General features: G+C 40.1%; 1 long non-coding RNA gene across 2 annotated transcripts; it reads left to right on the top strand.

Annotated features, from left to right (window-relative positions):
* Positions 1 to 1,427: 1,427 nt before the first annotated feature.
* LOC117518055 lies at positions 1,428 to 24,622 on the top strand. 2 transcript variants are annotated; one of them, XR_004562905.1, is made up of 4 exons: positions 1,428 to 1,439; positions 7,200 to 7,206; positions 21,712 to 21,794; positions 24,612 to 24,622. It is a non-coding gene; the product is annotated as an uncharacterized LOC117518055 (long non-coding RNA). The 2 variants fall into 2 exon arrangements; XR_004562904.1 differs by lacking the exon at positions 24,612 to 24,622 and having other exon boundaries at positions 21,712 to 21,845.

Below are 24,622 nucleotides of genomic sequence, written 5' to 3'. Positions count from 1 at the left end.
GAAAACCTTGGAGAACGGATGCAGTGGTTGTACCAGACCAAACTTCCCGTTGTATAGATTTCATGTAATGTATGATACCCTGTTCCAGGTAGGATCAGTGATATGAAAGCACATAAAGTAGGAGAGAGTTCAAACTATACTACAGGAAGACCCTTGACCATCCAGTATGTTATACAGCAATTAAAAGTGCTTTAAAATCTATTTTGATGCTGACAGTCAGGGGAGCTCAGTTGACACAGGAGGAATGTAGCTGGTCTTTAGTTTTTAATCAACAGAAGAATCTGCAGGGCACATTTACCAATTAAAAACTACATTCATCATGGTTTGTAATGGCCTGATACATATCAAAGCACTCTTGAGAGCCACGAGGAAAAAAGTCTCTTGTTTATTTGAAGTGCTAGAACTCTATACTCTGTGTACCTCTGTACTCTGTGTACCTACGTGCTATGTCATTTTCACAAAGGTGATTCCAGCATTTGTTAAAGCAAACTTAAAAAGCAAAGAAACACAACTAAAAGAAACAATTCTTGTTTCTTGTTATTCTTGTCAGATTGATGTATTGCAGATGGGATCACAAGCTATGAGCATGTCATCATATCAACCACACTACCAAACTGCCTTAGGACTATATTGACAAGCACTCAGGGAGATAATCTGTCAAACTCCATGTTCTCAAAATAACAATCTCTCTGTTGCAGCCAGCTGATACACAGGTGTCCCCTTGGCCTTTTGCTGGGGTCAGTTCTCAACACTAAGGCTCTTGGAGTATCATGGGGGCTAGAGACCAGCCAGCCAGGATGAACCACCATGCACACTGGAATACATCTTGAGATACAAGATGGAGATCCAGAGTACCAACACCTGATAGTACCCAAAAACCCTTCAGAGTTTGCCCACCAGGACAGACAAACCTCAAACATTGCCATACCTACCACGTGTGTGCCATATTACTTGACAGTCCTATATTTCAGCCAATCAGAGGGTACATGAAAGGTGAACCACCTTGTTGTTGAGCTTCCAACAGCCCTCCAGCAGCAGGACTAACAAACTACATACCGTCAAGAGCCCACTTCCGCACCATTAACCATCATCCCGGAACACCAGGGGCCAATGAAGAAAGTGACCAGAGACTTAAAGACATGTTTGAGGGTCCACAAAAAAAAAAAAAAGAAAAAAAAAAAACCCTGACAACATCAACCACCTGGCCATGGGTAAGAGTCATAACTCAAATATGTTTGTCAGTCTCTCTGTCCATGACAAGTAGAGGACAGATTTAGATCGATGGTGCTTGGGTCAGCTAAGAACTGATGAAATTAAGGAGATCATGATCTAATTCCGGACCTTTTCGATTCATCTCTTTCAAGAGCTATCATTATGACATCACAAAGAGCTTTACATTTGCTGCACAGTGTTGTCTGGTGATAGTACTTATTGCTCTGGTGGCACTGTGCACTGTCTGAGTGCACTTTCTAGCTCTTGCATGAAAATCTTTGCACTCCCAATCTACACAGATTTCTCTTGCTGCAACTGCTGAAGCACCTCTGTGGTGTACACACTGTTTTTGGTGCTGTTTAAATAGCATATTTGTTGAGCATTTGAATATTTCCTGAAATGTATAATAACACTTTTTGCTTTTATATATATTTATTTATGTGTATGTGTTTATAATATTATAGTGAAGCTGTTTTCATGTCTATAAACCAACTCATCTTACTGCGCTGTCCCTGTCTAAGCTCCCAAATTGAAATATCTTTGCTTTGAAATACTGACTTTAATATCTCATTTGAAAAATTCATGTAATCTTTTGATGTTAAATCCATACTCAATTTTGCTAAATGTTATAGGAATATGCAGAAAGGGGACAGGAGGCATTATTTTTTTCTATTGTTGCAGAGAAAAAAAAGCATTTTATGCTTGTGACACGAACCTCGCCTTTGTTCTCTTTAGTCCACGGGGAAAAAAGAGGAGGCCATTAAGGCAAAATGAAAAGAGCTATTGATTGGGCTCTTATACCTTTTCTATTTGCCTCATTTCCTAAAAGCATGATAATAACGGCTCAGCCACTGAAACTAACAATACTCCTTAATGAATCTAAGTCTACAGAATTAGATGAAGGTTGCATAATGATCCACAGATGTTTCCATCAATAGATGACATGCATTTGGTTTGTTGTTCTGTGGATTCATCGTCCACTTAGCAAATACACACTCCTCTCTGTAAAGCTTATGATGATTTGTGTTCAGAGAAGTGGGTTGATTCATATGTGACGCATGAAACTTAAAAATCTATCTAATTAGAATAATGTAGCAGTTACCTAATAATGATCAAAAGATTACAAGGAGGTTACAGAAAGGCACGCTTTTAGCAAATGGAGTGTTTTTTTAAGAGGTATAGTCTTGAGAAGACAAGGAGTCAGAATTAAAATACAGTGCAGAACCCACTAATGTTACAAATGTGGAGATCATTTTATCAAGCAATTCAAGCCAGGTAGCAATCATGTTACAGGCATTTCATCCAGGTACTGGAACTGGATCAGGATTTTCAGGAAAAATTAATGAGTGGAGAAGACACATTCAAGATGGTCATCACTGACAGGAAGGTTATATGAAGGTTTAAAATATGATGATTCAGATCAGTAGATCAGTAGATCAACTAATCTAACAGCTTCAAAAATAAATATTTTTCTTTTAAACATTTATTTATTTTATTATTTATTTATTTATTATTTACTGCTATCCTACAGTTTTTGTGTACTGTTATTCTGCAGTGTTTGTGTACTGTTATTCTGCAGTGTGTTGTGTGGGCCGCTGAAGAGGAGGTACTGCTGGCCCACCACCACCAGATGGCGCCCTGCTTGGAGTGCGGGCTTCAAGCACGAGAGGGCGCCGGAGCCACTGGGAGTGACAGCTGTCACTCATCATCAGCACCAGCTGTCACTCATTCAACTCATCACCATCACCATAAAGGCCGGACTGCAACTCCACCTCCTCGCCGAGAAATCAGCTACCTTGGAGGTAACTTCTCTGCTGACTTAAACCTGAATAATAGTCTGAACTCTTTTGCAGCTGTTTTCCTGTGGTGTTTGCCTTATCTGTGGGATTGGCGTTTGGTGTGATCAGCGACGGCTTCGCTTCACACCCCAACCAGATAAGTGGTTAGACATGAGCTGCACGAGTGTGTGATTGGAGGTGGAGGTGCTCCCTCCTTACTGAACACAGACTGTGGGATTACTGAGTGTGCGTACTCACACTCACCTGTGCTGTTTCTGTTCTCTGCCAGCAGTACCAGGTCTGACAGCTGAAGACGGTGACCACCTGGGGACCCAGGACTTGGCGGCTCCGGTGTTCTTCAGGTCCGTTGGCGGTGAGGGCCGTGTGGGATCCGGCTTGGTTCTGGACGGGCGTCTCCTATCCTCAAGCCTGCCCACACGTCACCCAACGTGTAATTGACTGTAGTCCCAAACTAATTGTTGTCTGTATTCCGTTGTGCACAATTTACAACATTAAATTGTTACTGTTTGGCTTATCCATTGCCTGTTCTTTTACGCCCCCTGTTGTGGGTCCGTGTTCCTACACTTTCACAACAGCGAGCCGGCTGGAATGCTGTTGCGCTCCGCGCCGCCTTTGTAAATGGACTGTCTCTGGTCCTTAAGGAGCACCTGGTGGCGAAGGACGAGCCACGGGATTTAGACGGGCTTATCGACCTGGTTATACCGTTAGACAACCGATTAACAAAACACCGACGGGAGCGAGACGAAGGGCGTGGTCAGGCACAAGCCGTCCCTCTTCCTCCCGGGTCCGAAAGGGAGCCGACTTCCCCACGCTCCACAGCCAGGACTCTCCATGTGACGACAGCTCCCCCTGCTGATGTTGCTATGGAAACGAGCAGGGCCAAAAAGCGATCAGATCAGAGACAAAGGAGGCTGATCCGTGGAGAGTGTTTTCTCTGCAGCTCAACTGAGCACACACAGAGAGAATGCCCCAAACGGTCAAAACAGCAGCACTCGTCCTTAGAGACTGGGCTAAGGGTGGGTCACAATACCCACGCGGGGAGACCCCGAAAATCTGCACGTATCCCAGTCACGATCCTGAGTGGGGATCTAACCCTTCACGCCCCAGCACTGGTGGACACCGGGTCGGAGGGGAATCTGCTGGATAGCAGATGGGCAAAGGAGGTTGGGCTCCCTCTAGTGGCCTTACTGTCACCATTGTCGGTACGGGCACTAGATGGCACCCTTCTTCCACTAATCACACACCAGACACAGCCCGTGACTTTGTTTGTATCTGGGAATCACAGGGAGGAGATTGTGTTTTATGTAACACCTTCTACCTCCCGAGTGATTTTGGGTTTTCCATGGGTGTCAAAACACAATCCCCATGTTTTAATTATATTCTAAAAGGTGGAAAGATTCCACCTTCTTGGAGAAGAGCAGTTATATCTGTAATTCACAAACCTGGTAAAGACAAAACACAATGCGGTTCTTATCGACCAATATCCGTTTTAAACATTGATTACCGCATATTTGCGACAATATTGGCTAAAAGACTCGAAGTTCTGATTCCAGAACTGACAGACGCTGATCAATGTGGTTTTGTACATGGCAGACAAACACACGATAATATTAGACGGGCTCTTCACCTCATTTATAACATGAAAAGATTAGAATCTGTTGCAGTTAGTTTCGACGCTGAAAAAACATTTGACTCTGTCAGTTGGGAATATCTTTACCTAACCCTTAACAGATTTGGTTTCAAATATAATTAACTGTTTAAAATCATTATATGAACTACCTTCGGCCAGAATTAAGATAAATGGGGACCTTTCAGATACTGTATATTTGGAAAGGGGCTGTCGTCAAGGTTGCCCCCTTAGCGCTAGTCTATTTGCACTTTTTACTGAACCCCTGGCTCAGGCTATCAGAGAACATAAAGACATCTCAGGTATCGAAATAGGAGACACTACATACAAAATTTGTTTATATGCAGATGACATCCTCTTGACATTAACCAATCCGACGACCAGTTTATCCAATCTGTTGACACTACTGTCTGAATACGGTTCATACTCTGGGTATAAATTAAATTTACAGAAAACACAAATTATTACCTTTAATTATCAACCACCCATAGAAATTTCTAAAGAGATAAATATCAACTGGAAAGGCAACATTATTAAATACCTTGGAATATCGATACCAAAGGATATATCTTCACTTTATGATGAAAATTATAGAAAATACACAGCTAATATTAAAGTAGACCTACAACGATGGGCATTAAAACCAATGAATATGTACGATAGGATTGAGACAGTTAAAATGAATTTATTACCAAGGTTCCTTTACCTATTTCAAGCGTTGCCAATTGAAATAACTTTCACACAATTTAAGGAGTGGAACAAAATGTTATCAAACTTCATATGGGGAAACAAAAAACCAAGAATACGACTGCAGACTTTACAATTACAGAAAGAACAGGGTGGTTTAGCCTTACCATGTTTAGAAAGTTACAATAAAGCTGCGCAAATACGAATATTGTTGAACTGGTGTGACCTTAGATATGAAGCTAAATGGAAAAAGATAGATCAAACATATTTTGATATACCACTACAAGCTATGGTTGGTGACAACCCACTATTGAAAACATATTCAAAATCTTGTTTGATCCCTCCTTGGATAAAATCTCCAATGAACAAATGGATTAAAATACTTAAAAATAAGAACGTTGAATTCAAAGCTAAGATATTACGCTGGCCAGCTTATGATTCCGAATTTTTGCCAGCCAAAATTGATAGCAGGTTTCAACAATGGCCACAGGAGGGCATAACGAGCTATTGGGTCATAACAACAAAAGGTACACTGAAAGGTTTCTCGGAGCTTTTAGATAAACATAATCTGAATAGACATGACCTTTTTAGATATTTTCAACTAAGACATTACTTTAATAAGAAAATTAAATATGAAGGAGAAGAGGAGTATTTGGTGAAACATTTCCTTGCGGCTTGTAAAGGTAACGCACCAAAGAAACAAATAACAACAATATATAAAGGTGTACAAGCACTTAAGAATATTTCTACTATGTATATTAAAGAAGCATGGGAAAATGAAGCCAATATCATAATAACAGAGAAAGAGTGGCTTGGTATATGCAAAACTGTTATGATTACTACCTGTTCTGGTTTTTGGAGGGAATTTGCATGGAAGACTGTAACACGTTTTTTTGTCACACCACATATCAAAAGTAAGCAGTGTAACGACCCCGTAAAAGCCTATTGTTGGAGAGAATGTGGACATACCAAAGCAGGACATTTTCACATACTCTGGGACTGTGTGAAGATCGCACCCTATTGGACAACGGTGATAACAACAATTCAAAACATTATTGGATTAACTGTGTCAAATGGATTTATTGAAATATTTTTGGGATATATCTCTTGTGAATTGCCTAAATCACAAAAATATCTTTTGTCTATCTTGCTGGCTGGAGCAAAAAAAGCGATTACTAGGAAATGGCTGAGTAAAGATGTACCTTCACTCCACGATTGGGTTAATGTGGTTAACGAAATTCAAGAAATGGAGAGGATGACTTTTTCACTGAGATTGTCTGTCGAGAAATGTAACAGATATTGGGAGAAATGGGAACGATTCACTCGTTCACTGAATCTTTAAAAGATGACGTACTATATAGTGTGTTATACATTATCACTATATGTTCATATAGTTGATGCCCAATTTTATTTTCTTTCTCTTTTTTTTTTTTTCTTCCAAGAGGTCTGCTTGTTATTACCATTGTTCCATTTGCATTTGTTAAATATATAGGAAAATTGTTCAACATCCAAAAATAAAAATAAAGTATAAAAAAAAACAAAAAAAAAACACAATCCCCGGATTGATTGGCCATCTGGGGTTGTGGTTCAGTGGAGCAAAACCTGCCACCGGGAGTGTTTAAGATCCTCGGTTCCACCCGGTGTGACAGCTAAGGAGGAGGTTTTAGTCCCCCCCAATCTGGCGGCGGTGCCAGCCGAGTACCATGACCTTGCTGACGTCTTCAGCAAGGATCTGGCACTCACGCTGCCCCCACACCGTCCGTACGATTGTGCCATTGATTTGATACCGGGCGCTGAGTACCCGTCCAGCAGGCTGTACAACCTCTCACGTCCGGAACGCGAATCAATGGAGACCTACATCCGGGACTCGTTAGCTGCCGGGTTGATCCGGAACTCCACCTCCCCGATGGGTGCTGGTTTCTTTTTTGTGGGCAAGAAGGACGGCGGACTCCGTCCATGCATTGATTACAGAGGGCTGAACGAGATCACGGTTCGCAACCGATACCCGTTGCCTCTGTTAGATTCAGTGTTCACGCCCTTGCATGGAGCCCAAATTTTCACAAAATTGGATCTTAGGAATGCTTATCACCTGGTTCGGATCCGGGAGGGAGACGAGTGGAAGACGGCATTCAACACCCCGTTAGGTCACTTTGAGTGCCTGGTCATGCCGTTCGGCCTCACCAATGCGCCCGCGACGTTCCAAGCGTTGGTTAATGATGTCTTGCGGGACTTCCTGCATCGGTTTGTCTTCGTATATCTAGACGATATACTCATCTTTTCTCCGGATCCTGAGACCCATGTCAAGCATGTACGTCAGGTCCTACAGCGGTTGTTGGAGAACCGGCTGTTTGTGAAGGGTGAGAAGTGCGAGTTCCACCGCACTTCTTTGTCCTTCCTGGGGTTTATAATCTCCTCCAACTCCGTCGCCCCTGATCCGGCCAAGGTTGCGGCGGTGAGAGATTGGCCCCAACCAACAAACCGTAGGAATCTGCAACAGTTCCTCGGTTTCGCAAATTTCTACCGGAGGTTCATCAAGGGCTACAGTCAGGTAGTTAGCCCCCTGACAGCCCTGACCTCCACAAAAGTCCCCTTCACCTGGTCGGATCGGTGCGAAGCCGCGTTTAGGGAGTTGAAATGCCGGTTCTCGACTGCACTGGTTCTGGTGCAGCCTGATCCCAATCGCCAGTGTGTAGTTGAAGTGGACGCCTCTGACTCAGGGATAGGAGCCGTGCTATCCCAGAGCGGGGAGTCCGACAAGGTTCTCCATCCATGTGCCTACTTTTCCCGCAGGTTGACCCCGGCTGAAAGGAACTATGACGTCGGCAATAGGGAACTTCTTGCGGTGAAGGAGGCTCTTGAGGAGTGGAGACACCTGTTGGAGGGAGCATCGGTACCATTTACGGTTTTCACGGACCATCGGAACCTGGAGTACATTTGGACCACCAGGCGTCTGAACCCCAGGCAAGCCCGCTGGCCGCTGTTCTTCGGGCGTTTTGACTTCCGGATCACCTACCGCCCCGGGACAAAAAACCAACGATCTGACGCCCTGTCCCGGGTGCATGAAGAGGAGGTCAAGACCGAGCTGTCAGACCCGACGGAAACCATCATCCCCGAGTCCACTGTCGTGGCCACCCTCACCTGGGACGTGGAGAAGACCGTCCTGGAGGCCCTGACATGGAGCCCGGACCCAGGGACAGGTCCGAAGGACAAAATGTACGTCCCACCAGAGGCCAGGGCTGTGGTCCTCGACTTTTGTCACGGTTCCAAGCTCTCCTGTCATCCAGGGGTGTGAAGGACCGTGGCAGTGGTCCGGCAGCGCTTCTGGTGGGCGTCTATGGAAGCCGACATCCGGGAGTATGTCCAGGCCTGCACCACCTGTGCCAGGGGCAAAGCCGACCACCACCAGGCCCAAGGCCTCCTCCAGCCTCTGCCCGTGCCTCATCGCCCCTGTTCTCACAGTGTCTCCTATCCTCAAGCCTGCCCACACGTCACCCAACGTGTAATTGACTGTAGTCCCAAACTGATTGTTGTCTGTATTCCGTTGTGCACAATTTACAACATTAAATTGTTACTGTTTGGCTTATCCATTGCCCGTTCTTTTACGCCCCCTGTTGTGGGGCCGTGTTCCTACACTTTCACAACAAGTGTTTGTGTACTGTTATTCTACAGTATTTGTGTACTGTTATTCTGCAGTGTTTGTGTACTGTTATTCTACAGTATTTGTGTACTGTTATTCTGCAGTGTTTGTGTACTGTTATTCTACAGTATCTGTGTACTGTTATTCTGCAGTTTTTGTGTACTGTTATTCTGCAGTGTTTGTGTACTGTTATTCTACAGTATTTGTGTACTGTTATTCTGCAGTGTTTGTGTACTGTTATTCTACAGTATTTCTGTGCTGTTATTCAACAGTGACAGGGTTGTGTTTTGTACAGTGCAAGAGTGCTGTTATTCTGTAGTGTTTGTGTACTGTTATTCTGCAGTGTTGGTGTACTGTTATTCTGCAGTGTTTGTGTACTGTTACACTGCAGTGTTTATAATATACTGTTATTCTACAGTGTTTGTGTACTGTTATTCTGTACTGTTCGTATACTGTTATTCTACAGTGTGTATTGTTATTCTGCAATGTTTGTGTACTGTTATTCTACAGTATTTGTGGACTGTTATTCTAAAGTGTTTGTGTACTGTTATTCAACAGTGTTTGTGTGCTGTTATTCTGCAGTGTCTGTTTACTGTTATTCTAAAGTGTTTGTGTACTGTTATTCTACAGTGTTTGTGTGCTGTTATTCTGCAGTGTTTGTGTACTGTTATTCTAGTGTTTGTGTACTGTCATTCTACAGTGTTTGTGTACTGTACTGTTATTCTACAGTGACAGGGTACTGTTATTCTATAGTTTTTGTGTACTGTTTTTCTGCAGTGTTTGTGTACTGTTATTGTACAGTGTTTGTGTACTGTACTGTTATTCTACAGTGACAGGGTACTGTCATTCTTCAGTATTTGTGTACTGTTATTCGACAGTGTTTGTGTACTGTTATTCTGCAGTGTTTGTGTACTGTCATTCTTCAGTATTTGTGTACTGTTATTCGACAGTGTTTGTGTACTGTCATTCAACAGTGTTTGTGTACTGTACTGTTATTCTACAGTGACAGGGTACTGTTATTCTACAGTGTTTGTGTACTGTTATTCTGCAGTGTTTGTGTACTGTCATTCTTCAGTATTTGTGTACTGTTATTCGACAGTGTTTGTGTGCTGTTATTCTGCAGTGTTTGTGTACTGTTATTCTACAGTGCTAGGGTACTGTTATTCTATAGTGTTTGTGTACTGTTTTTCTGCAGTGTTTGTGTACTGTTATTCTGCAGTGTTTGTGTACTGTCATTCTTCAGTATTTGTGTACTGTTATTCGACAGTGTTTGTGTACTGTTATTCTGCAGTGTTTGTGTACTGTCATTCTTCAGTATTTGTGTACTGTTATTCGACAGTGTTTGTGTACTGTTATTCTGCAGTGTTTGTGTACTGTCATTCTTCAGTATTTGTGTACTGTTATTCGACAGTGTTTGTGTACTGTTATTCTGCAGTGTTTGTGTACTGTCATTCTTCAGTATTTGTGTACTGTTATTCGACAGTGTTTGTGTACTGTCATTCAACAGTGTTTGTGTACTGTACTGTTATTCTACAGTGACAGGGTACTGTTATTCTACAGTGTTTGTGTACTGTCATTCTTCAGTATTTGTGTACTGTTATTCTACAGTGTTTGTGTGCTGTTATTCTACAGTGTTTGTGTACTGTCATTCTTCAGTATTTGTGTACTGTTATTCGACAGTGTTTGTGTGCTGTTATTCTACAGTGTTTGTGTACTGTCATTCTTCAGTATTTGTGTACTGTTATTCGACAGTGTTTGTGTACTGTTATTCTGCAGTGTTTGTGTACTGTCATTCTTCAGTATTTGTGTACTGTTATTCGACAGTGTTTGTGTACTGTCATTCAACAGTGTTTGTGTACTGTACTGTTATTCTACAGTGACAGGGTACTGTTATTCTGCAGTGTTTGTGTACTGTCATTCTTCAGTATTTGTGTACTGTTATTCTACAGTGTTTGTGTGCTGTTATTCTACAGTGTTTGTGTCCTATTATTCTACAGTGTTTGTGTACTGTTATTCTACAGTGCTAGGGTACTGTTATTCTATAGTGTTTGTGTACTGTTTTTCTGCAGTGTTTGTGTACTGTTATTGTACAGTGTCTGTGTGCTGTTCTTCTACAGTGCTAGGGTGCTGTTATTCTATAGTGTTTGTGTACTGTTATTCTGGAGGGTTTGTGTACTGTCATTCTACAGTGTTTGTGTACTGTACTGTTATTCTACAGTGACAGGGTACTGTTATTCTACAGTGACAGGGTACTGTTATTCTACAGTGTTTGTGTACTGTTATTCTGCAGTGTTTGTGTACTGTCATTCTTCAGTATTTGTGTACTGTTATTCGACAGTGTTTGTGTGCTGTTATTCTACAGTGTTTGTGTCCTATTATTCTACAGTGTTTGTTTACTGTTATTCTACAGTGCTAGGGTACTGTTATTCTATAGTGTTTGTGTACTGTTTTTCTGCAGTGTTTGTGTACTGTTATTGTACAGTGTCTGTGTGCTGTTCTTCTACAGTGCTAGGGTGCTGTTATTCTACAGTGTTTGTGTACTGTTATTCTGGAGGGTTTGTGTACTGTCATTCTACAGTGTTTGTGTACTGTACTGTTATTCTACAGTGACAGGGTACTGTTATTCTACAGTGACAGGGTACTGTTATTCTACAGTGTTTGTTTACTGTTATTCTACAGTGACAGCGTACTGTTATTCTACAGTGTTTGTGTACTGTTATTCTGCAGTGTTTGTGTACTGTCATTCTTCAGTATTTGTGTACTGTTATTCGACAGTGTTTGTGTACTGTCATTCTACAGTGTTTGTGTACTGTACTGTTATTCTACAGTGACAGGGTACTGTTATTCTGCAGTGTTTGTGTGCTGTTATTCTGCAGTGTTTGTGTCCTATTATTCTACAGTGTTTGTTTACTGTTATTCGACAGTGTTTGTGTGCTGTTATTCTGCAGTGTTTGTGTACTGTTATTCTACAGTGCTAGGGTACTGTTATTCTATAGTGTTTGTGTACTGTTTTTCTGCAGTGTTTGTGTACTGTTATTGTACAGTGTCTGTGTGCTGTTCTTCTACAGTGCTAGGGTGCTGTTATTCTACAGTGTTTGTGTACTGTTATTCTGGAGGGTTTGTGTACTGTCATTCTACAGTGTTTGTGTACTGTACTGTTATTCTACAGTGACAGGGTACTGTTATTCTACAGTGACAGGGTACTGTTATTCTACAATGTTTGTGTACTGTTATTCTGCAGTGTTTGTGTACTGTCATTCTTCAGTATTTGTGTACTGTTATTCTGCAGTGTTTGTTTACTGTTATTCGACAGTGTTTGTGTGCTGTTATTCTGCAGTGTTTGTGTACTGTTATTCTACAGTGCTAGGGTACTGTTATTCTATAGTGTTTGTGTACTGTTATTCTGCAGTGTTTGTGTGCTGTTATTCTGCAGTGTTTGTGTCCTATTATTCTACAGTGTTTGTTTACTGTTATTCGACAGTGTTTGTGTGCTGTTATTCTGCAGTGTTTGTGTACTGTTATTCTACAGTGCTAGGGTACTGTTATTCTATAGTGTTTGTGTACTGTTTTTCTGCAGTGTTTGTGTACTGTTATTCTGGAGGGTTTGTGTACTGTCATTCTACAGTGTTTGTGTACTGTACTGTTATTCTACAGTGACAGGGTACTGTTATTCTACAATGTTTGTGTACTGTTATTCTACAGTGACAGGGTACTGTTATTCTACAGTGCTAGGGTACTGTTATTCTATAGTGTTTGTGTACTGTTATTCTGCAGTGTTTGTGTGCTGTTATTCTGCAGTGTTTGTGTCCTATTATTCTACAGTGTTTGTTTACTGTTATTCTATAGTGTTTGTGTACTGTTATTCTACAGTGTTTGTGTACTGTTATTCTGGAGGGTTTGTGTACTGTCATTCTACAGTGTTTGTGTACTGTACTGTTATTCTACAGTGACAGGGTACTGTTATTCTACAATGTTTGTGTACTGTTATTCTACAGTGACAGGGTACTGTTATTCTACAATGTTTGTGTACTGTTATTCTGCAGTGTTTGTGTACTGTCATTCTTCAGTATTTGTGTACTGTTATTCTGCAGTGTTTGTGTACTGTTATTCTGCAGTGTTTGTGTACTGTTATTCTGCAGTGTTTGTGTACTGTCATTCTTCAGTATTTGTGTACTGTTATTCGACAGTGCTAGGGTTCTGTTATTCTATAGTGTTTGTGTACTGTTTTTCTGCAGTGTTTGTGTACTGTTATTGTACAGTGTCTGTGTGCTGTTCTTCTACAGTGCAAGGGTTCTGTTATTCTATAGTGTTTGTGTACTGTTATTCTACATTGTTTGTTTACTGTTATTCTACATTGTTTGTTTACTGTTATTCTACAATGCTAGGGTGCCTTTATTTTACAGGGTTTGTGTCCTATTATTCTACAGTGTTTGTGTACTGTTATTCTTCATTATTTGTGTACTGTTATTCGACAGTGTTTCTGTACTTTTATTCTACAGTGACAGGGTGCTGTTATTCTACAGTGTTTGTGTACTGTTATTCTGCAGTGTTTGTGTACTGTTATTCTGCAGTGTTTGTGTACTGTTATTCTTCATTATTTGTGTACTGTTATTCGACAGTGTTTGTGTGCTGGTATTCTACAGTGTTTGTGTACTGTTATTCTACAGTGTTTGTGTACTGTTATTCTACAGTGTTTGTGTGCTGTTATTCTATAGTGTTTGTGTACTGTTATTGTACAGTGTCTGTGTGCTGTTCTTCTACAGTGCAAGGGTTCTGTTATTCTATAGTGTTTGTGTACTGTTATTCTACATTGTTTGTTTACTGTTATTCTACAATGCTAGGGTGCCTTTATTTTACAGTGTTTGTGTCCTATTATTCTACAGTGTTTGTGTACTGTTATTCTTCATTATTTGTGTACTGTTATTCTACAGTGTTTGTGTACTGTTATTCTGCAGTGTTTGTGTACTGTTATTCTGCAGTGTTTGTGTACTGTTATTCTTCATTATTTGTGTACTGTTATTCGACAGTGTTTGTGTGCTGGTATTCTACAGTGTTTGTGTACTGTTATTCTACAGTGTTTGTGTACTGTTATTCTACAGTGTTTGTTTACTGTTATTCTACAATGCTAGGGTGCCTTTATTTTACAGTGTTTGTGTCCTATTATTCTACAGTGTTTGTGTGCTATTATTCTAAAGTGTTTGTTTACTGTTATTATACAGTGCTAGGGTACTGTTATTCTACAGTATTTGTTTACTATTATTCTACAGTGTTTGTGTACTGTTATTCTACATTGTTTGTTTACTGTTATTCTACAATGCTAGGGTGCCTTTATTTTACAGTGTTTGTGTCCTATTATTCTACAGTGTTTGTGTACTGTTATTCTTCATTATTTGTGTACTGTTATTCGACAGTGTTTGTGTGCTGGTATTCTACAGTGTTTGTGTACTGTTATTCTACAGTGTTTGTGTACTGTTATTCTACAGTGTTTGTTTACTGTTATTCTACAATGCTAGGGTGCCTTTATTTTACAGTGTTTGTGTCCTATTATTCTACAGTGTTTGTGTGCTATTATTCTAAAGTGTTTGTTTACTGTTATTATACAGTGCTAGGGTACTGTTATTCTACAGTATTTGTTTACTATTATTCTACAGTGTTTGTGTACTGTTATTCTACATTGTTTGTTTACTGTTATTCTACAATGCTAGGGTGCCTTTATTTTACAGTGTTTGTGTCCTATTATTCTACAGTGTTTGTGTGCTATTATTCTAAAGTGTTTGTTTACTGTTATTATACAGTGCTAGGGTACTGTTATTCTACAGTATTTCTGTATTGTTATTCTACAGTGCTAGGGTGCTGTTATTCTACAGTGATAGGGGGTTGGTATTCTACAGTGCTAGGGTTCTGTTATTCTATAGTGTTTGTGTACTGTTTTTCTGCAGTGTTTGTGTACTGTTATTGTACAGTGTCTGTGTGCTGTTCTTCTACAGTGCAAGGGTGCTGTTATTCTATAGTGTTTGTGTACTGTTATTGTACAGTGTCTGTGTGCTGTTCTTCTACAGTGCAAGGGTTCTGTTATTCTATAGTGTTTGTGTACTGTTATTCTGCAGTGTTTGTGTACTGTCATTCTTCAGTATTTGTGTACTGTTATTGTACAGTGTCTGTGTGCTGTTCTTCTACAGTGTTTGTGTACTGTTATTCTGCAGTATTTGTGTACTGTTATTCTGCAGTATTTGTGGACTGTTATTCTAAAGTATTTTTGTACTGTTATTCTAAAGTGTTTGTGTACTGTTATTCTACAGTGCTAGGGTACTCTTATTCAACAGTGTTTGTGTACTGTTATTCTAGTGTTTGTTTACTGTTATTCAACAGTGTTTCTGTGCTGTTATTCTGCAGTGTTTGTGTACTGTTATTCTGCAGTATTTGTGTACTGTTATTCTGCAGTATTTGTGGACTGTTATTCTAAAGTATTTTTGTACTGTTATTCTAAAGTGTTTGTGTACTGTTATTCTACAGTGCTAGGGTACTCTTATTCAACAGTGTTTGTGTACTGTTATTCTAGTGTTTGTTTACTGTTATTCAACAGTGTTTGTGTACTGTTATTCTGCAGTATTTGTGTACTGTTATTCTGCAGTATTTGTGGACTGTTATTCTAAAGTATTTTTGTACTGTTATTCTAAAGTGTTTGTGTACTGTTATTCTACAGTGCTAGGGTACTCTTATTCAACAGTGTTTGTGTACTGTTATTCTAGTGTTTGTTTACTGTTATTCAACAGTGTTTCTGTGCTGTTATTCTACAGTATTTGTGTACTGTTATTCTGCAGTATTTGTGTACTGTTATTCTGCAGTATTTGTGGACTGTTATTCTAAAGTATTTTTGTACTGTTATTCTAAAGTGTTTGTGTACTGTTATTCTACAGTGCTAGGGTACTCTTATTCAACAGTGTTTGTGTACTGTTATTCTAGTGTTTGTTTACTGTTATTCAACAGTGTTTCTGTACTGTTATTCTTCAGTGTTTGTGTACTGTTATTCTACAGTGCTAGGGTGCTGTTATTCTACAGTGTTTGTGTCCTATTATTCTACAGTGTTTGTTTACTGTTATTCTACAGTGCTAGGGTACTCTTATTCTATAGTGTTTGTGTACTGTTTTTCTGCATTGTTTGTGTACTGTTATTGTACAGTGCTAGGGTGCTGTTTTTCTATAGTGTTTGTGTACTGATATTCTGCAGTATTTGTGGACAGTTATTCTAAAGTGTATGTGTACTGTTATTCTACAGTGTTTGTGTACTGTTATTCTAAAGTGTTTGTGTACTGTTATTCTGCAGTGTTTGTGTACTGTTATTCTACAGTGCTAGGGTACTGTTATTCAACAGTGTTTGTGTACTGTTATTCTAAAGTGTTTGTGTACTGTTATTCTAAAGTGTTTGTGTACTGTTATTCTACAGTGTTTGTTTACTGTTATTCTACAGTGCTAGGGTACTCTTATTCTATAGTGTTTGTGTACTGTTTTTCTGCAGTGTTTGTGTACTGTTATTGTACAGTGCTAGGGTGCTGTTTTTCTATAGTGTTTGTGTACTGATATTCTGCAGTATTTGTGGACAGTTATTCTAAAGTGTATGTGTACTGTTATTCTACAGTGTTTGTGTACTGTTATTCTAAAGTGTTTGTGTACTGTTATTCTGCAGTGTTTGTGTACTGTTATTCTACAGTGCTAGGGTACTGTTATTCAACAGTGTTTGTGTACTGTTATTCTAAAGTGTTTGTGTACTGTTATTCATCAGTGTTTGTGTACTTTTATTCTGCAGTGTTTGTGTACTGTTATTCTACAGTGACAGGGTGCTGTTATTCTACAGTGTTTGTGTACTGTTATTCTGCAGTGTTTGTGTACTGTTATTCTGCAGTGTTTGTGTACTGTTATTCTGCAGTGTTTGTGTACTGTTATTCTACAGTGTTTGTGTACTGTTATTCTGCAGTGTTTGTGTACTTTTATTCTGCAGTGTTTGTGTACTGTTATTCTACAGTGTTTGTGTACTGTTATTCTGCAGTGTTTGTGTACTTTTATTCTACAGTGACAGGGTGCTGTTATTCTACAGTGTTTGTGTACTGTTATTCTGCAGTGTTTGTGTACTGTTATTCTACAGTGTTTGTGTACTGTTATTCTGCAGTGTTTGTGTACTTTTATTCTGCAGTGTTTGTGTACTGTTATTCTACAGTGTTTGTGTACTGTTATTCAACAGTGTTTCTGTACTTTTATTCTACAGTGACAGGGTGCTGTTATTCTACAGTGTTTGTGTACTGTTATTCTGCAGTGTTTGTGTACTGTTATTCTGCAGTGTTTGTGTACTGTTATTCTACAGTGTTTGTGTACTGTTATTCTGCAGTGTTTGTGTACTTTTATTCTGCAGTGTTTGTGTACTGTTATTCTAGTGTTTGTTTACTGTTATACAACTTTGTTTGTGTACTGTTATTCGACAGTGTTTCTGTACTTTTATTCTACAGTGACAGGGTGCTGTTATTCTACAGTGTTTGTGTACTGTTATTCTGCAGTGTTTGTGTACTGTTATTCTTCATTATTTGTGTACTGTTATTCGACAGTGTTTGTGTGCTGGTATTCTACAGTGTTTGTGTACTGTTATTCTACAGTGTTTGTGTACTGTTATTCTACAGTGTTTGTTTACTGTTATTCTACAATGCTAGGGTGCCTTTATTTTACAGTGTTTGTGTCCTATTATTCTACAGTGTTTGTGTGCTATTATTCTAAAGTGTTTGTTTACTGTTATTATACAGTGCTAGGGTACTGTTATTCTACAGTATTTGTTTACTATTATTCTACAGTGTTTGTGTACTGTTATTCTACATTGTTTGTTTACTGTTATTCTACAATGCTAGGGTGCCTTTATTTTACAGTGTTTGTGTCCTATTATTCTACAGTGTTTGTGTACTGTTATTCTGCAGTGTTTGTGTACTGTTATTCTTCATTATTTGTGTACTGTTATTCGACAGTGTTTGTGTGCTGGTATTCTACAGTGTTTGTGTACTGTTATTCTACAGTGTTTGTGTACTGTTATTCTACAGTGTTTGTTTACTGTTATTCTACAATGCTAGGGTGCCTTTATTTTACAGTGTTTGTGTCCTATTATTCTACAGTGTTTGTGTGCTATTATTCTAAAGTGTTTGTTTACTGTTATTATACAGTGCTAGGGTGCCTTTATTTTACAGTGTTTGTGTCCTATTATTTTACAGTGTTTGTGTGCTATTATTCTACAGTGTTTGTGTACTGTTATTCTACATTGTTTGTTTACTGTTATTCTACAATGCTAGGGTGCCTTTATTTTACAGTGTTTGTGTCCTATTATTCTACAGTGTTTGTGTACTGTTATTCTTCATTATTTGTGTACTGTTATTCGACAGTGTTTGTGTGCTGGTATTCTACAGTGTTTGTGTACTGTTATTCTACAGTGTTTGTGTACTGTTATTCTACAGTGTTTGTTTACTGTTATTCTACAATGCTAGGGTGCCTTTATTTTACAGTGTTTGTGTCCTATTATTCTACAGTGTTTGTGTACTGTTATTCGACAGTGTTTGTGTGCTGGTATTCTACAGTGTTTGTGTACTGTTATTCTACAGTGTTTGTGTACTGTTATTCTACAGTGTTTGTTTACTGTTATTCTACAATGCTAGGGTGCCTTTATTTTACAGTGTTTGTGTGCTATTATTCTAAAGTGTTTGTTTACTGTTATTATACAGTGCTAGGGTACTGTTATTCTACAGTATTTGTTTACTATTATTCTACAGTGTTTGTGTACTGTTATTCTACATTGTTTGTTTACTGTTATTCTACAATGCTAGGGTGCCTTTATTTTACAGTGTTTGTGTCCTATTATTCTACAGTGTTTGTGTGCTATTATTCTAAAGTGTTTGTTTACTGTTATTATACAGTGCTAGGGTACTGTTATTCTACAGTATTTCTGTATTGTTATTCTACAGTGCTAGGGTGCTGTTATTCTACAGTGATAGGGGGTTGGTATTCTACAGTGATATGGTACTGTTATTCTACAGTGTTTGTGTGCTGTTATTCTGCAGTATTTGTGTACTGTTATTCTGATAGTTTTTGTGTACTGTTGTTCTACAGTGTGCCTAAAGTTACATGCAACAGTTTTCATTAACTCATTCATTCGTCTTCTTCCACTTACGTACAACCCCAGTTCCAATGAAGTTGGGACATTGTGTAAAATGTAACAGAATACACTCATTTGCAAATCCTCTTCAACCTATATTCAACTGAATACACCACCAAGACAAGATATTTAATGTTCTAACTGATAAACGTTTTTGTTTTTGTGCAAGTATTTGCTCATTTTGAAATTGATGCCTGAAACACTTTTCAAAAAAGCTGGGACGGGGCAACAAAAGACTGGGAAAGTTGAATGCTCAAAGAACACCTAATTGGACACATGTGAGTGTCAGGATTGGGTATAAAAGGAGCACCCCCAAAAGTCAAGATTGTGCGAGGATCACCACTTTGTGAACAACTGTGTGAAAAAAAAAAAAATAGTCCAACAGTTTAAGAACAATGTTTCTCAATGTTCAATTTTAAGGAATTGAGGGATTCCATCATCTACAGTCCATAATATAATCAGAAGATTCAGAGAATCTGGAGAGCCTTCTCCACGTAAGATGCAAGGCCAAAAACCAACAGTGAATGCCCGTGACCTTCGATCCCTCAGGTGGCACTTCATTAAAAACTGACATCATTGTGTAAAGGATCATAACGCGTGGGCACAGGAACACTTCAGAAAACCATTGTCAGTTAACACAGTTCGTCGCTACATCTACAAGTGCAAGTTAAACTCTAACATGCAAAGCGAAAGCCATACATCTACAACATCCATAAATGCTACCGCCTTCTCTGGGCCCGAGCTCATTTGAAATGGACAGACGCAAAGTGGAAAAGTGTGCTGTGGTCTGATGAGTCCACATTTCAAATTGTTTTTGGAAATCATGGACGTCATGTCCTCCGGACAGAAGAGGAAAAAGACCATCTAGATAGTTACCAGCGCAAAGTTCAAAAGCAAGCATAAGTGATGGTATGTGGGAGTGTTAGTGCCCATGACATGGGCAACTTACACTTGTGTGATGGCACCTTCAATGCTGAAAAGTACATCCAGGTTTTGGAGCAACACATGCTGCCATCCAAATCACATCTTTTTCAGGGACGTCCCCGCTTATTTCAGCAAGACAATGCCAAGCCACATTCTGCACGTGTTACAACAGCATGGCTTCATAGTAAAAGAGTACAGGTGCTAGACTGGCCGGCCTGCAGTCCAGACCTGTCGCCCATTGAAAATGTGTGGCGCATTATGAAGCGCAAAATACGACAATGGAGACCCCGGACTGTTGAACAACTGAAGTCGTACATAAAGCAAGAATGGGAAAGAATTCCACCTACAAAGCTTCAACAATTAGTGTCCTCGGTTCCCAAATGCTTATTGAGTGTTGTTAGAAGGAAAGGTGATGTAACACAGTGATAAACATACCACTGTCCCAGCTTTTTGAAACATGTTGCAGGCATCCATTTCAAAATAAGCAAATATTTGCACAAAAGCAATAAAGTTTATCTGTTTGAACATTAACTATCTTGTCTTTGTGGTGTATTCAATTGAATATAGGTTGAAGAGGATTTGCAAATCATTGTATTCGGTTTTTATTTATATTTTATACAATGTCCCAACTTCATTGTAATTGGGATTGTATCTTGTTTAGGAGGCAAGCACACTAACTGTGTGTACCACCACCACACACTGTGCAATGTACCTGTTGTATGGTTGGGGGTGCCTGGCTGCTTTTTGTTTCTGTCTTCTGTTTCTGTCTTTTGTTTTTCCTTCCAGGTGGCACGCGTTTAGGACTGAGTGGCTGTGTGGCTGAGTTATCAGGACCTCACCCTGATCACCTGAGGCTGATCATGTGCAGCTCGTCAGGACTCACAGCTGTGGTGCATCTACACGGATTGGAGCATGGTGGCATTTAAGTCTGGAGTACACAGTGTGTATTTGCCAGAGACTCGACCTTGTGACCAGACGGGTGAGATCGTCGTCTCGAGAGCCATCTCATCATCAGTGGATGCAGAGACTGTACCAGGTTTGACGCCATGGTCTGTGAAAGAGGAGGGGGTGAGGTCTCACGCTCGTCAGCACACTTCCTGAGGTACGTTAGGGTTTGTGACTAACATTAGTACAGTCAGTAAATATGGTGTCCCTCACACCTTTATTATATTGATCTGTATGTAGTCGTTTAATCAGCTTCCACTGCTGTGGAGTTTTGTGAACTGGATGTTCCATGCCTGCAGGGTGGGAAGCTGATTAGTAATTAAGCCAGGAAGTGTTTGCTGTTTGTACACCTTTGAGTGGTCTCTCTGTGTGTGGAGTGTGGACTCACATGATGGTTTCTTCTTTCACAGACTCGGTTTGTCGCGGCCACCTGGGGGGCGTCGGCGGGGTCCTTGGGTCCGAACTGGTTCTGGCTCCGGACCGTTTGTGCTGCTAGGAGCGCACCGCTTATCCACCACGCCAGACCGCGCACTTATTTGTTTGTATTATCACATCACTGTTATGTTATTAAATTTTGTTATCCTTTGTACCGTGCTCTGCTTATTTCATACTGGGTCCTTCAAACACTGGTCGGTTCTCTGTCCTGCGTCCGACACATAACAGTACCAATGTATTGGTCAGTTTCATTAAGGTGCTGGAGTCAGTTTGCTCTGTGTCAGCATGATCCTGTCAGATCTCAGAAGCTAAGCAGTGCAGTGTCTGGTTAGTACTTGGATAGGAGACCTCTGTGTGTGTTTGTCCAGGTAAAACTGGAGTTGCGTCAGGAAGGGCATCCGGCTAAATACCAGTGCAGATCTGGCTATATCCGCTGTGGCGACCCAAAACAATAGGGAGCAGCTGAATGGACAACAACAACAACAACATACCCTACTTGGTTTTAAACAGAAATGATCATTTCAAAACTCTTCATGTTAGTATGTAGAATTTAAGAACATATTGTGCCTTTTTTGAATCGAATTGCCTTTGCCAGTAAGCTAAATCAGATGTCAGTTACTGTAAATATAAATAAAAATGAAAATGTATTACAGTGTACCACCAGCACTGGTACAACCAGATAATTATTTCAATTCAGTTTACCAATAGGTAAATTGTCTCAATAGAAACACAGTAATATCAACAACCATATATTAGTAATCATAAAATTCAAGATATGTTAAGAATTACAGCAAACAATTTTATAGGTTTGGAAAAATGTGGTTTGAGTTCATTTAAAGCTCTACTACAGGGACCATTTTCAGCAATTTGTAGAAACTATATTTCTCTCTTACCATGAAACTGTCAAAGGTGGGACCTGACTGCTGGCAATCAGGGATGGTGGTAACGCGTTACTCTAATCTGACCGCTTCTGCTACAACTCTGAGCTGTGTCACATCCAGAGGTTTGCAGAAGACACAGCCAGTGTTGGATACATGAGGGACACACAGGAGCACAGGAGCCTAGTGAAGTGTCACACTACATCTACAGCTCAACACCTCAAAGACAAAGGAGCTGGTCATTGGCTTTGGGAAGTCCTGACCATAACCGTGACTAGTTCTGATTGAGGGAGCTAAGGTGGAGGCTGTGGATTTCCACAGGTACCTTGGGCTGTGACAGCGAACTGGACTGGACAACCCACACCAACCACCTGTACTGGAAGGGACAGAGCAGGCTGGACTTCCTGAGGAGGCTGCGGTTGTTTAACATCTGCAGGAAACTCCTGTGGATGTTCTACCAGTCCGTAGTAGCCAGCATCCTCTTTTACACCGTGGTGTGCTGGGGGGACACATCCAAGGACACATCCAGGCTGGACAAATTGATCAGAAGGGCTGGCTCTGTGGTTGGCATGAAGATGGACTCTCTGGTGTCAGTGGCACAGAAGAGAACACTGGACAAATTGCTGGACATTATGGACAATGCCAATCACCCTCTGCACACTGGCATCAGCAACCTCTTCAGCCACAGACTGATCCTTCCCAAGTGGAGGGCCAACAGACTGGAAAACTCCTTTGTCCCTCAGGATATCAGACTGTACAACTTCTCACTCAGGGGGAGGAGGAGTAACAGGAAGACAGAGGATGAGAAGGAGAAGAACAGTAGCAGCCACACAGTAAAATCACCAGTGTAAAACTAACACTGACAGTGTTAAATTAACACTGCCAGTGTACATGTGGTCCTACTCTGGTGAGGGTGGGACCATATGTTCACTGTCAGTGTTAATTTAACACTTGTGATTTTACTTTGCAGTATGCCAGTAGCGATCAGTATTGTCTGTTACTTGTATTTATATTTGCAAATTGTTTTTTTTTCTTTTACTTTTGATGCTTTGTATGCTTCTTACCCTGTGTGCTACTATGCAATGCTGCTGGAACTCAGTTTCCCTGAGGGAGTCTTCCCAAGGGATTAATAAAGTTCTATCTAATCTAATCTATCTAATCTTTTTCAGTAATGAGTAATCTAACGTGTTAGTATTTCCAAATTAGTAATCAGATTAAAGTTACTTCTCCAAGTCACTCTGCATAACTGTTATGTTTGTATTTTTATGCAGTATAAATCAGGGGTGCCTGACTGTCGATTACAGAGAGTATGGGTCGATCGCAGCATTAAAACTGGCCCGTGGGCTGAGCATCTCCGAGTTGAAAAGAAGCAAGATGACGGAAGCACACTGCACCGAGCTTTACAAAGACATTTTTATGATTTTTTTTTCTTTACATCTCTTTGCTGCTCTATGAGTGTCCTCGTTATAAACAGCTGAAAACCTATGATACATTAACAACAAATACTAAACACTCTCTTTCCACCCAAATGCACCTAAAGTCTCTTTCTGAAGCTTTCTGCACAAATACACATTATCCATTCTTCCTACTCAGACGGCAAATCAGGGGCGAATCCAAACAGAAAGGGGGAATGGGGGAGGGATGCAGCTCCTCACAATACCCCTAAATTAAAGGTCCACCTTTGAAGACATTTTTTCATACTACTAATACTACTTAATAATAATAATAATAATAATAATAATAATAATAATTTCAACAACTAAATTGTTTAGAAAGAATTAAAATGTTAGGGCCCCTTTACACATAGTGCAAAGTTTGGTCGAAGTGCGCATGAAGCAGGAATTGTGTGCAAACTGTCAAGATACTTTAGCTGGGATGGCTGGAGACAAATGCAAGACTGGACACAGAAGGTCTGATTCAATAAGACGTTTACTGACATAATCAGTGGGGTCCGGTACACAAAGAGGCAGTCCAAAAACAGCAAACAGATCAAAATCATCAAGCGAGTGGTCGAGAAAAACAGGCAGAGGGTCAAAACATACGTGGCAGCAGGACTTGAACAATACAAAGAACGGAGCTAGAAGCGAGGGCACAAGGCACAATGATCAGGCAAATTATCAGTGCAAACAGTGAAGCTTAAATACACCAAGTAGTGAGCTACAGATTAGGAACACCTGTGGAAAGAACTGGAACAGGGTTTGGCCTAGACAGAGTGTGACACCCCCCCCACACACACACACACCAAACACCAAGCGAGACAGACAAGAGAAATAGGGACAGAGAAGCCCAAGCAGGAAACACC

The sequence above is a fragment of the Thalassophryne amazonica genome, chromosome 10 (assembly GCF_902500255.1).
Source record: "Thalassophryne amazonica chromosome 10, fThaAma1.1, whole genome shotgun sequence".
NCBI classification, from domain to species: domain Eukaryota; kingdom Metazoa; phylum Chordata; class Actinopteri; order Batrachoidiformes; family Batrachoididae; genus Thalassophryne; species Thalassophryne amazonica.
This window is presented reverse-complemented; position numbering and strand designations above follow the sequence as displayed.